This window comes from Oppia nitens, unplaced genomic scaffold (assembly GCF_028296485.1).
Source record: "Oppia nitens isolate AA-2021 unplaced genomic scaffold, nextdenovo-longstitch-racon4-pilon3 scaffold34_pilon_pilon_pilon, whole genome shotgun sequence".
NCBI classification, from domain to species: Eukaryota; Metazoa; Arthropoda; class Arachnida; order Sarcoptiformes; family Oppiidae; genus Oppia; species Oppia nitens.
In genome coordinates this window covers 67,809-81,841 of record NW_026533215.1, presented here as the reverse complement: position 1 = coordinate 81,841, position 14,033 = coordinate 67,809, and positions in this window count along the sequence as shown.

Genomic DNA, 14,033 nt, shown 5'->3' with positions numbered 1-14,033 from the left:
TTGAAACCATTGATAGTTATGAGGATCTTATAAATAGACCGGAATTGTTGATTGATATTATTATGCCAGCCTATAATTTTCAAGATTTTGTGGTATTATTATTATAATTGTAATTGTTTTAATAATAATTAAAAATAAAAAACTTTATACTTTTTTTTAAATAAAGTCAAAATCTAATGAAATTGAACGAAAACTAATTGATCGATACAATAGATATACACCAAAATCGGGTAATATTAACAAATCGTTTGACAAAGTTGTCGATTCGGTAACTCAACAATTATATGATGGCCAACACCAACAAACACAAGTGGCCATAATGATTCAGGTCTATGCCCGGGCACTGTTACGTGATTAGTACAATTAGTACAAAATAGTACAAAATTGTACAAACATTATAGTTATACGTATGTACAGTATAAAGATTTTTTTTTTAAAAATATCATTAATAGTTTTTTAAAATTATCATTAATAATTTTTTAATTAATTTTCATTAATAATTTTTTTTAATTAATTAATTATTTTTTTAGCCTGCTACAATCATATGAAACTGGTCACCATGATGTTTGGGATGATGCACTTTATGATTTTCTATTAACTAACTATCAGCAAGATCAATTTAAATATAAATCCAACCAAACTACCGATCCCTATGATATTCAAATGCCATTGGACAGTATGCGTGTAGCACTGGGACCATATCTAACACTACTGGCCACTGGTATTATTATGTTTATCATTGAAAGTAGACATAAAATTTCTAGATTAATGTAGATTATATTATCAATGATAATTGAATTATTTTTTACATTTTATAAAGTTATTTTCTAATAATTAACTAATTTACAAACTGTTTTAAAAATATATTTAATTTTATTTATTTATTTTTTTGTTACAATTCTAGTAAATATCAATATTATAAAGAAAAAATTTATTATTAAGTTATATAAGTCAATTAAATTATACTTAATTATTGATATATTGATTCACATATTTAAAAAAAATATGTTAGATATTTAATTATTTCTAATAAAAATCTCTAATAATTATCAATTAATTAAAATTTACAAAATTACAAAATAATATACTAAAATAAAATCTTTTTTTCTTAAAATTATTTATTTTAAACAACTATTATATTTCAAAATAATTAAAATTATAATTAGTTTGAAATTCTTTTTAAAGAAACTAAAAAAATAGTTTATTTTTTATGATATAAATTTTTTAAAAAATATATATTTATTTAATATTTTATATATGTTTGTTACTAGTACCAAGATAATATCTATTAAACTGGTACCACTAATAACAAAATACAATAAACATAAAATTTATATCTTATACACAGTATACTGTATTACATTTATATTTTATAAATTATTAATAATATTTTTATATATACTACAGTATACTGTATATACAGTATATATTATTCACTTTATGTACATATATAAAAAAATTATTATTTGTAAATATATTTATTATATCTATTATAATATAAGTCTCATTTTTCTATCAATAATTTTTATAAATAAATAAATAATTTATTTTCTAATAAAATAATCGTATAAAAAATATAATTAGTTTTTATTTTTTATATAATTTACATTGTTGTTTATTTTGTTGAAAATACTATTACCCAATAATACATATATAACATTAAAAATTTTAATATTGCAAATAAATCTTAATAATTTTTTATTTTGTGTAATACAATAATTTTTTTTTTAAAAATTAAATTTTAAAAAAATGTACACAAAAGTAGATAGAAATGTTATATGCGATATTGAATTAGCTCATCAAACTGATCCGTATACATTTGACATTGAATTTGACCATGGTCATAAATTATTGGGCAATTTTACATTTACCTATGAATTATTTGTAATTAAAATTTATTTATTTTTTATAAATTGATTTAATAGTTTTAAAAAATTAAAATTACTTAATATTTTTTAATATGCTTTTAAAAATAATTGTTGTTTTGTTATTGATATATATATAGGTTTTTATAATTTATTTAATTAATTAATTTAAAGGTTGAAAATGATTTCAACTTTATATGCGGCCGAATGTTAGAAGTTTTATATCAATTAGTTCGCCGAACTAAATATGGGTTAAAAACTTTTTTTTATTAATATTTTCAAAAAAAATAATTTTTATGATTTTTTAAAAATTTATTTCTATTAGTGCATTACCAATTTTAATGAATAAAAATTTAAGTGATGATTCAACTAATTTAACTGGCAAACAATTGGCATTTAAATATGCTGAAAACAATGTAATTGAATATATTTATATATATATTTTTTTAAATTTTATTTTTGTTGTTGAATTATTTAATCTAATTAATTTTTTTTTGAATTTTTAAAGTTTGTTGACATTGTTTTTAATGAATTTAATTTGAATTCAAATCTACTGGATCAATTCAATTTGATTAGTCCATATAATTATATGACAACATTAATAATGGGTAGTATTTATCCCACTAATGATGATAGAAAATTCTATGGCATTGCAAATATTATGGATAATTATGTAATTAAAAAAAATTACTATTAATTTTATCATTTTATTTTATACTTATTTTTTATATGTATTTAAAAGTTTTGGTTGGGACTATTTGTTACTATAATAATTAGTATATTGTTATATAAATCCTATACAATAATAATAAGGTAAATAATTTAATTATTAGTGATTTTTTTTATATAATAAATACTTTAAATTATATATATTTTAGTAATTTAAATAACTATTTTTTAGTAAAAATATTAACTTAACAATTGTAAAAATAATAGTGGATATATTTTATGCATTGTTTACTAACAGTAAGTTTATTTTATATTGGCATGCGGTAATTAAATATATTTTTATTTTATTTATTTATTTATAAATTTATTTATAATAATATACTAATTTACAATCAATTTCATTAAAAATAAATTTAATTTATTTTTTATTTACAATTCTAGTAAATATCAATATTATAAACAAGAATATGTTTTTCTATTCACTATTTGGTACATTATTTTTTGGCAATTTTTTTACAATAAATTTTATAAATCAAGAAATTTTATCAATTTATTTGATAAATCCATTTGAAACTATTGACTCGTACGAAGATCTTATGCGTAAACCTGAAATATCAGTAAAATTTACCATGACACAATATGAATTTCAAACTTATCAGGTTAATTATTTTTATTTGGGGGAAGGGGTGTCGGCGTACATACTAATTGGGATGCTACCTAAAATTTTAAAAATAAGTGGGAGGGGTCTAAAGTTCTTATATATATATATATATATCCCAAACGTAATATTTGAATCACCCCTTTCCTAAAAATTAATCTAAAATTAAATATTTTAAAATAATTTTATAATTTATTTTTTTTGTTTAAAAAAATCAATTTATATTAGTCAATGGCTAACGATATTGAACGCCAACTAATTACAAGTTTCGTAGACTCGACTGAATACGAATCAATGAAAACGTTTTATTCGGATATTGAAATGTTTGCAAAATTATTGGCCGAAATTCAGATCCGAAAATCATTGGTCGCATTGATATCATACGATTCGGTCAGGATTTTGCAAAATGCCCGCAAAAATAATCAATTATTGCATTTATCGGACAATTCGTATCAAATGATCGGTTACGCGGCTATTATCCGCAAAACTCCAAACAATAACAGTATTTTATACAAACATTTTAGAGATATGTATGTAATTATTATTATTATTATTATTATATAAGTATAATAATAAAAATTATTATTATTATTATTTTTTAAAGTGTAACTCAATTTCACGAAACTGGTCACTACGATGAATATAATACGGCCATGGCCGATTTTCTAATTAATAAATTTCAGCATGATAAATTCATTATCAATTCAACCGATCCCTATAACAATAGTATTATGCCATTGGATAGTATGCGTGTAGCACTGGGACCATATCTAACCGTACTGGCCATTGCATTGATTGTATTTATTATGGAAATAATTTTCTAAAATTTTTATTAAAACATTTGTCTTTTTTTATTGTGTGTAAATGTTTAACTAATTTATGGTTAAATTGTTGTCTATAAATAGTTTTTAATAGTTTATAAACCCCGGCCCAAACACCCATCCCTAACCCCCATCACATATACACTTATATACTGTATATATATACAATCTATTTGTAAGTATTAATTTGTTTTTAATTAATTAATTAATGTAATAAAATGTTATATAAATTATTTTGAACACAAATTATATATAATATTATAACTAGAAATTTTTATAAATAAATAATTAGAAATTATAAACTTTTTAATAATAATAATTATTATTATTTAATATATTGAAACTAAATAGAAAATTAGGTAAATATATGTAATACACTTTTAACGAATTATAAGTTATTTATGTATTTATGCAATTAATTTAATTAGATTAATCAGTAATAAATACAATAAAATTTTACATAGATAATTTTTATTATATAATTATATCAAGGTATCCTATTTTGTATAGTAATGTACTTTACAATAATATATAGTACAATATATAATATTATATAACGTTATATTATAGTACATATATATTATGTCTCATTAATTAAGTCTAGTATTATAATAGCTATAAATATGTGGATCCCATAGTATAGGATTAAAGTTAAATTTTATATAGAAATTTATTCCTGTAAAATTTTTTTAGAAACTTTTTCAAGAAAATTTATTAGAAACCTTTATTTCCTCAATTTTTCCTGTTAATGTAGCCAATTATATATAGTATATTAAAATTTAAGTGTATTGCATTTGAAGTAATTTATTGTTATTATTACAATACTATAATGATGAAATCAACTTATATAATATAATTTAATATTTATAGTTTATATATATATATATATATATATATAAATATTATTAATAAGTAAAATAACTATTGCAAAGTTAATATATAATATAATAAATATTTTATTTATTATTATAATAAGTATTTTATATATTAATATAATAAATATTTTATATATTAATATAATAAATATTTTATATATTAATATAATAAATATTTTAAATATTAATATAATAAATATTTTAAATATTAATATAATAAATATTTTATATATTGTGAAATAAAAAAATAAATGTATATTATTAGCTATTCTGTTACTAATCTATTAGTAAAACATAATTTTTATTTTTTTTATTGAATAGTTATATACTGTATACTAAATATTAAATATAGTTTTGTTTTATTTAATATATAGGTCATATGAAAAATAATTGAAATAATATAAAAATCACAGTTTAATTTTAATTTTTAAAAATAATTTATTAATTAACCTTAAAAAATTTTCACAAAATTAGCACCAAGTTTTATATGTGATTTTACTTTAGTTGATCAAATTCAACCGTATACATTTGATATGAAATTTGATCAATTATTGGGCAATTTTACATTAACTAACTATCTATTTTTAAGTAATAAAAAACTTATTATTGTTTCAAAATAATAATAATCAATAAATAATGATTAATGATAGTAATTTATAGTATAAATTGTTTTTTTAATTAATAAAAAATAAATTGTTTTTTTAATTAATAAAAAATAAATTGTTATATTTATATATATTAATATATTATTTTTTTATAAAAAAATCAATAGACTATGAATAGCGGCATCAAGTTTCTATGCGGACATCAATTTTACATTATTTATGAATTGGTTCGTCGGACTAGATTTGGTTAATTAAATAAAAATTTATTTATTTTTTAATTTATAATTATTTTAGTTAATTACTATAATTATGATATATTGCAAATAATCAATATATAATATAATAATGTTATGTTAAAAATTGTAACTCTCTTTGTAAATTGTTTATATTGTATCGAATAAATGTATAAAAATTAATATATTTTTTTAAATATTTAAATGTTTTGCCAGTTATAATGGATACTACATAAGCTAAATATGATAATTTAAGTGTATTTGATGTAAAAATAATTAGTATTTTGTAATATTTTATTGATTATTTTATTTTAATATAATTTTCAGTTTAATTTTGATAAAATAAAATTAATAATATTTACTTTAATTAATAATTAAAATACTAATAATAATATATTGTTGAATCAATTTTTCTTATTTCTTAATATTATATTTGAACTTTTAAATAAAAAACATTTCAATTATTTCAAATAGATTACCAAAAAAAAATTATTTGAATTATTTATTTGTTTTTAATATAAAATTATTTTCAGATTGTTTTTAATTAAATTGTTTAATAATTTTTTGTGTTTTCTGTGATATTATTATTAGTAATTACTGTAAATATTAAATATTAAAATTAATTAATTAATTTTTTATCATTGTTTTAGCTATTTTATTATTATTATTATTATTATTATTATTATTATTATTATTATTATTATTATTATTATTATTATTATTAATATATGATATTAATCTAAATAATAATATAATTTAATATTTATTGTTTTTTTCTTCAATTATTAAATAATATAAAATATTGATAAATTAATATATAATATAATAATTATTAGTATAACATATTATATATATTTATATAAAATATATTATTAAATATAGGTTATATAGAAACTAATATAATAGATAACAATTTGTTTTATTAGTTTATGCTTTATTTTAAAAAAACATTTAAACCAAAGTTTAATTTTTTTTACAATAGTTTAATAATAATTTTTTTTGAAAATATTAATTTTACTAATTAATACACGAAAAATGTTTACAAAATTATCACCAACTTTTTTATGTGATGTTACTATTGCTGATCAAACTCAGCCGTATACATTTGATATGCAATTTGATCAACTATTAGGAAATTTTACATTAACTAACTATCTATTTGTAAGTTATAGAAAAAAATTATTATTGTTTCTTTAATAATATTTTTTAAAAAAATTAAATAATGACTAATGATAGTAATTTATAGTATATATTGTTGAATTATTAATTAATGAAATAAATTGTCGTATTTATATATAAATATATTATTTATTTTTTTTAAATAATAGACTATGAATAGAGACGTCAAGTTTCTATGCGGACATCAATTTTACATTATTTATGAATTGGTTCGTCGGACTAGATTTGGGTAATTAAATAAAATTATTTTTTTAATTTATAATTATTTTAGTTAATTACTAGAATTCTGATATATTGCTAATAATAAGTAAATATATATATATATAATGTAATAATGTTTTATTATTTTTTCAAAAAAAATTATTATTAAAGTGTATTACCAGTTATAATGGATACTACTGCTCCTGAATATCAAAATTTAAGCATTTTTGATATATCATTAAAATACGCTGAAAATCAAGTTAAGTTTTATTTAAATAATAAAAAATGTATTTGAATTTAAAATGTAAATATTAATTTTATTATTTTATTTATTCCTAAAAATAAATAAATCTTAGCAAGTTGATTTATTAATTAATCAGTACATTATGGTATCGGATTTATATGATAAATATTATTTAATATGGCCATACAATTATTATTCAATAGTTATACTTGGTATTATTTACCATAGACTGACTGGCAACAAATTTTATGGCATCGCCAATATCCTAGATAACTATGTTGGTTTATTTTAAAAATTAATTAATTAATTAAAAGTTATTAATATAAATTTTTTCTCATTATTAAAATACCCTTTATAGTATTGGTTGGGACTGTTTCTAACAATATTAACTAGCTCAATTTTATATAGATATTTATTTAATAAAAAGTAATTATTATTATTATTTAATTAATTAGTTAGTTCTTTAAATATTGATAATAATAAAAACTAAAAAACATTATCTTTTTATAATAAACTTTTTAATAATAATTATTATTTATTAGATTAAAACTAATTAGACAATTATGGGATATATGTAATGCGCTTTTAATGAATTGTAAGTTATTAGTGTATATAAATATATTTTATAAATTTTTAAATAACGTAAAAATTATAATTAATTTTTACAATTTTATTAATTAATTTATTTATTTTTCCAAAATAGTTGAAATAAAAATGAAAAAACTTAGTTTTTCATTAATTATCATATTTGGTACACTAATTATTGGAAAATTTTTTACATTAAATTTTATAAATCAGGAAATATTATCGATTTATGTTTCCAATCCATACGAAACTATCGATACATTTGACGATCTGATACATAGACCGGAAATGGATGTAAAAATCTATATGTATTATTATGATTTTTATTTGTTTCAGGTATAATAATAATAATTTTTAACTAACTATTTTAACTAATTAAATTATATTACTTTTTAATTTAAAAAATAAATAAAATTACTAATTAACTATTACTCCTATTATTATTATTATTATTATTATTATTATTAATAAAACAATTTTAACATATATTATCAAAACTCAATATGAATGACAATTGTTTAAATGTTTATAAAAATAAATAAATAATTATTCTAATATTTTAGTACTGTATTGAAAAATTAAAAATAATTTTTATTTTCTAAATATATATTTTTTTCTGTTATATTAATTTTCTAGAGTAAAGCCAATGATATTGAACAACAAATACTTGATCGTTCAGATAGACAGCCATTAGTTAACGATAATGTCTACGAAATTATTGATTCATCTAAAAGACTATCGATAGAAGTCCAACAAAAACAAACATCGGTTGTATTGTTTAACATTGAAAATATTCACATATATCTAACCAAACAAACCAATGAACGTATGCACGTATCGCGTGAAGCGTATCTATTGATTGGTTACGCACAGGTATTTAATAAACAATTGGCCAAAAACGATACGTCCAAACAATTGTTGTACAAACAATATCGCGATATGTATGCTACTAATTACTACTATTAATATTGTTATATTATTATTATTATTATTATTATCAATTAAAACTATTAATTAATATTATTATTATTATTATTATTATTAATAATAATAATAATAATAATAATAATAATAATAATAATAATAATAATAATAATAATAATAATAATAATATATATATATATATATAAAGATAAATTTATTTATTTTTAATAATATATATAATATATGTAAAAAATTACAACAATTATAATAATGAATATCGAATATTTAATTAGCTTTTTGTTTTTGTTTTACTTTAAAATTATTTAATTTATTTTTTTATAATTTATTTACAGTTTAGTACAATTGCACGAAACTGGTAACTATAATCAGTGGTATAATGTTTATATGGATTATTTTGTTTTACAATTTGAGCATGATAGATTTATAATGTCTGATACCAATCCTTATGAAAAACGTATGCCATTGGACAGTATGCGTGTAGCACTGGGACCATATATAACACTACTGGCCATTGCTATAATTGTATTTGTTATTGAAATACATTTTTAAAAAATTATTGAAACAATTTTCTTATTTTATATTTCAATTAAAAATATTTTATTTTCTTAAACATTATTCAATTGAAATTATTAATTAACTATTAAATATTATATATATTTTATGATATATTTGATTTATCTACTATTTCTCTATATAATTATATTATTTAATAACAATTAAAAGTTACACAATAACTATTTTTAAAAAAAACAAATTTGTGTTTTATAAATATTACACATTGTAATGTCTTTTAATTAAATTATTTGTAACTATATTGATTAATTGAATTGATTTTTATTTATATATTATTATTTAATTTAATAATTTAATGACATTTAAATTATTAATTTTGTTTTTACTGTGTTTTTAATATTTAATAACTTAACTAATTTTTTATTTAATAAAGTAGTACATATTTATTTTGAAAAAAATAATAATATTAATTTTACAGTAATTTTTTATTACTTTAATGTTATATTTATTCGTTTATTATTATATTTATAAATAATTTATAAATTTTTATTAATGTAATAAACTATTATTATTGTTAACATATTAAGTATTAATATATTATTATTATTATTCTTTTAATTACTAAATATTGTTAGACAATAATAAAAAGTTAATTAATATTTAAAGCTTTTTTATTAGGCAATACTATTTGGAAAAAAACTAATAAGAAAAAATTTTATTTATTTTTATATTAATAATTTATAAAGCAATATATTATTATTGATTTTTTATAATTACAGTTATAATTAATAGAGTTTATTATTATTATAATACTGTAATATAAAAATAAAGTTGATAAATAATTCATTAATATATAAATATAAATTATGTTTTAAATCTATTACAATATTTTTTTTAATTATTTGTAGCAATAATATTATTTTAGTTATAAAAAACAAAAGAAATGAAAATCTATTAATTTAAGTAAAATAATTACAAATAATACTAATAATTATTTAACATTTATTTTAATAATAATACTAATAATACCTTAAAATGTATACTAAATTAGCACCAAATTTAGTATGTGATTTTACTATTGCTGATCAAACTGATCCGTATACATTTGACATTGAATTTGATCATGGTCATAAACTATTGGGCAATTTTACATTTACCAATAATTTATTTGTAATAAAAAAAATAATTAAATAATTTTATATCTATATATATATATATAATATATACTTGAATAATATAAAAAAAAAGTAAAATACAGTAAATTATTATACTATTAATTTTTTTATTGATGAATAGACTATCAATAGCGACTTAAAATTTTTATGTGGCCATCAATTTTACATTATATATGAATTGGTTCAACGAACAAAATATGGGTAATATTTATAATTATATTTTTTAATTATACCGGTATTGTATAAAAAAGTAAATAATATATATATTTATTTAGTTTATTATCAATAATAATGGATAATACTGATAGTAAATATCAAAACTTAAGTGCAGTTGATTTATCGTTAAAATATGCTGAAAATCAAGTAAGTTAAAAATAATAATAATAATAAATAAATTAATAAATTAATTATAATAATAATAATTATTATTATTATGTTATACAGTACAATATGTACTAATTTAAATTAACTAACATAATAATGTTAAAATGGATAGTTTAATATTTATTTGTTATCTTATTTTTTAAAATAAAAATTTCATAAATTAGCAAGTTGATATACTAATAAATCAATACGCATTGAATTCAACTATGCATGATAAATATTATTTAATATGGCCATACAATTATTATTCAATAGTTATATTAGGCAGTATTTATAGTAAAATGGCCAGCAACAAATTTTATGGCATCGCAAATATCCTAGATAACTATGTTGGTTTATTTTTAAAATTAATTAATTGAAAGTTATTAATTTAATTTTGTTAAAAACTTATATTACTTTTTTTTAAATTAATTATAGTTTTGGTTGGGACTTTTTACAACAATATTAATTTGCACATTATTATATAGATATTTAAATATAAAGTAAATTATTCTTATTTATTTTTTTAATTATCAAATAATTTTTAATTAGATAATAATTCGTTTGTAATTTTTTACAAGAAATTATTCTTTTATAAAAAAATATTAAAATTTTGAATTAAATTTAAATAATATTTTTTTTTGTATAGAAATAATATCAATAGTTCATTACAATTGAATTTACAAATATGGCAAATATGTACAGCATTTTTGATAAATTGTAAGGCAATTAATTGTTAAATTATAATTAAATTTTTTACAATTTTTAATATTTTATTTTTTATTATTATTTTTTTAAAAGTTAAATTAAAAATTGACAAAATTAATACGTTTATATTACTCATATTTGGTACACTAATTATTGGCAAATTTTTTACATTAAATTTTCTAAATCAACAAATATTATCGATATATATATCAAATCCATTTGAAACTATTGATACATTTGATGAACTAATTAGTAAACCAAAAATATCTGTAAAGCTTGTTATGAATTCATATGAATGGAAATTGTTTGAGGTATAAAAAAATTTATTAATTTTATTTTTTAAAAAAAAACATTATAATCAAAACAAAAAAAATAAATATAAAATATATGTTCAAATAATTTTTATTTCTTTAAACATTAATACAATAATATCATTTTAATGAGTAAATCAATTATATAATCTATGTATAAAAAAATATCTTTCTACAATTATTTATATAATGTTATAATACAATTTAAATTTTTTTTTCAATTATATCTTCATAATAACAGTCTTAAAACAAACCAGTTGAGAATACTAGAAAGCATTTCCATACGAACTCCTTATTCAAAATTAAAAATTAGTTTTGTAAGGTATCAAATAATTCTAAATTGAAAAAATAAACTCAAAATTAGAAAATGTATTTTATGAAATTATTCAGTATTGCAAAATAAACTCAACTTTAATCATGTAGGGTATCAAATGATTCAGTATTACCAAATAAACTTTTTTTACTTTGAAAGTCACGTTTCCTTGCTTAAGTTAAATTAAATATAATACACTAAACATTTTCAGAACAAATTCGGTATTTTTTATTTATGTTACTTATGTTTTTTGTGCTACATTTGGTAATTATAAAAGATACCATATTGTCATGTGTTGTTTAAAAAAATGCGACATCATTTATGTAATTATATAATTATTTAATAGAGATATAGTTACACAAAAAACATAAATAACATAATATACATAAAAAGGGCCCGAGTTTTCGATAGCTCATAAGCAGTGTATATAAAAATAAACATTTTCCATTTTCACTAACTCCTGAAAAGAGTACGTATCTGAATTCTATATGTCTGTCCGTCTGTCTGTCCAAAGTTGAGTTTATTTTTTCATGCTGAATCATTTGATTTTAATATAATTTTTAATTTGGATTAGGAATTCGTATGGAATTGCTTTCTAGCATTCTCAACTGGTTTTAAATTAAAAAATATCTTTACATCATTTTGCTGCTTAAATAACCTAAATTGGAAAAAAATAAAAATATACATCTATTATAAATTTGTTTAAAAAAATAATGTTTGTTTTGGTTTTTTTTGATTATGATATAATCGAATAGTTTTATTATAGTATTGATAAATAATTATATATATTATTTTATTTTAAAAAATTTTAACAATAAAATAAAATCATTTCTAAGAGCAAAGCCAATGATATTGAACGACAAATAATTGGACGAACAGATAGACAGCCAATAGTTACGGAAAATTTATACGAATCTATTGATACGTCGAAAAAATTATTGTTTGATATCAAATACAAACAAACGTCTATAGCATTGATTAACATTGAAAATACGCAAATATTTTTTACGCAAACTAAACAAAATTATCAATTAATTCATTTATCGGATGAAACGTATCAATTGGTCGGTTTTGCGCAGGTTTTCAATAGATATAATTTAGACAATAATCCAACTAAACAACAATTGTATAGACATTATCGTGATATGTATGTCATTATTATTATTACATTTATCAAAATAAAAAATAATTAAATTTAATATTAAAAAAAATTTATTAAGCAAAAACAAAAAAAAAACTTAAATAACTATATATTTTTAATTAATTAGATTAATACAATCGCACGAAACTGGCAACTATAATAAATGGTATACTGTTTATATGGGCTATTATGTACAGCAATTTGACCATGATGATGACAATTTTCAATTCAATGATCCCAATCCCTATAACATAAGTATGCCATTGGATTCAATGCGTGTATCTGTCGGTCCATATCTAACACTACTGTCCATAGCCTGTATTGTATTTGTCATTGAAATTAATTATAAAAAAATTATTTACTCACATATAAATAATATTTATATATATATTGCTAATTCTAATTAATTCCACTAAAATTTTAGTTTTTATTTTAAATAAAAAATTAATTTATTTAATATATCAGTTTTATTGTCGGTATGTTATATTTATAATTAACTTATTATATTAAAAAATAACTGACACAAAATACATTGATGGTATCCATAAACAATCATATTTATTATTATTTTTAAAAATAAAATTTGATATAATTAATAAACTATAAAATAATTATACAATGATACTTAT